The sequence below is a fragment of the Varanus komodoensis genome, unplaced genomic scaffold (assembly GCF_004798865.1).
Source record: "Varanus komodoensis strain SLA01 unplaced genomic scaffold, ASM479886v1 scaffold33, whole genome shotgun sequence".
NCBI classification, from domain to species: domain Eukaryota; kingdom Metazoa; phylum Chordata; class Lepidosauria; order Squamata; family Varanidae; genus Varanus; species Varanus komodoensis.
Genome location: NW_025335817.1, coordinates 2,913,377 through 2,915,062, shown reverse-complemented (window position 1 = coordinate 2,915,062; position 1,686 = coordinate 2,913,377).

Here is a 1,686-nt window from a genome sequence, read left to right as displayed (position 1 = left end):
CGGCCGCCCGCGAGGCTGCGGTCCGGGGCCTGGCTCGGCGGAGCGGAGGGCTGCAGTGCCAGCTCGCCCCGGCCGGCGCGCTTATCTTGATAGGATCGCGCGTTGAGCAGGAGCGCGCGAGGGGGCCGAGGCGCGCTCCCCGCTGGCGTCCTTCTGGAGCAGGGGCGGGGGGGGGGGAGTGTAGGCCAGATCAGGGACACCGTTCTTCACACGTGCAGGAGGGATACACGAAGCTAGCGCCCACGCGGGCGGGCCGCTCAGACGCCTGGGCAGTCCGTGCAGGGGGAGGCAGGCTGGCCCACGGGGTCCGCCCTCTTCCCACTAGGACAGGGCCCTTCTACCCTGCCTTTGTTCCTCCAGCCTGCAAACCAAGCTGGCTCTAGTGGACCTCCAGTTTACCCCATAACAACAACCCTGTGAGGTAGGCTGGGCCGAGAGGCCAAAGTTGGCCCAAAGCCATGCAGGGACCTCAGGGCTGAGTGGGGACTGGATCCTGGCCCTCCCAGCTCTCCAGTCCCACACTCCCCCTCATGCCTTCCACACCGGCCTTCACTCCAGCAGAACATGGGTGGGGGGCACCTTCCAGGGGGCATCTCTGGGGCAGCTGATCCAGGATGCAGCTGGCTAAGACGGGCTTGCTGCCCCACTGGGGGTCCAGGGCAGCCCTGGGATCCCCAGCCAGGACTGGCAAGGCACCAGCATGAAACCCGAGAGAGCCACCGCTGCCTGCCAGTGTCACCAGCCCGGCCGGGATGGCCCAAGCAGACCAGATGGCCCTCAGGCCAGGGCACCTCGGAGAGCTGTTGGCAGGCCGAAATAAATATTCTGCAGCCAAGGACAGACTATCCGAACGGAGCTCAGGAGCCACCGGGGTGGGAGAGCCGCTGCCATGCAACGCACCGCAGGTGGGGTGCCACAGAGGGCAGATGGAGGACTGGAACCCAGGACTGTGGGTCTGAAGCAGGTGGGAGCAGCTTGGCTTTTAGACAAGGACAGCAATGGAATGGGGGGGGGGGGGGAATGCCTCTGCCTGCGTCCAGCAGAGCACATTGGGGTGCAGCATCCCCAGAATGCACTGCTGCCGGGGCCATCCTCTCCCCTTTCCGGGGCAAGGCCAATATGGCAGAGGCGGCCCCCGCAATCCCAGCTCAGCCCGAACACAGGCTGCCAGGACCGCCGTAGTCCCTGGGGCTGCTTCCTCGCCAGCCAGCGAGGGAGGAATATTTTTGTAACTGCTGCAGCCCCGAAGGATCAGGTTTTGGCACGTCATTACATTTCTAATGGGAACAGCACATGTGGGAACCAAATGCAGAATGATGCTGGCCGAGGCAAAGGGTAGGTTTGGAGAATCTAAAAGCGGGGAGGTATAAAAATATTTGGTTTTGAGCCGGCCACATCTACGCCTGCCCCGCACCCAGTGCCCAAACGGTTGGCAGTTCACACAAGAAGACTTTCGTAATGATTCAGCTTTGCTTGCGAGCCCTGTGGTGAGGCGTGCAGGGTTTCCCAAAGGATTGATAGTTGAAGAATGGATTTTTCCCCCTTTTCAGAATGACACGCTGCATGTAGGACAGCGATTTGTAAAAAGGCTTATACTAAGATTAGGAAAGGTTTAGACTAAGATTGTCCATCCTCAGATGGGCTGATCAGTTCACTCATTCTGTATGAGGGCCCCGGTGGATCAAA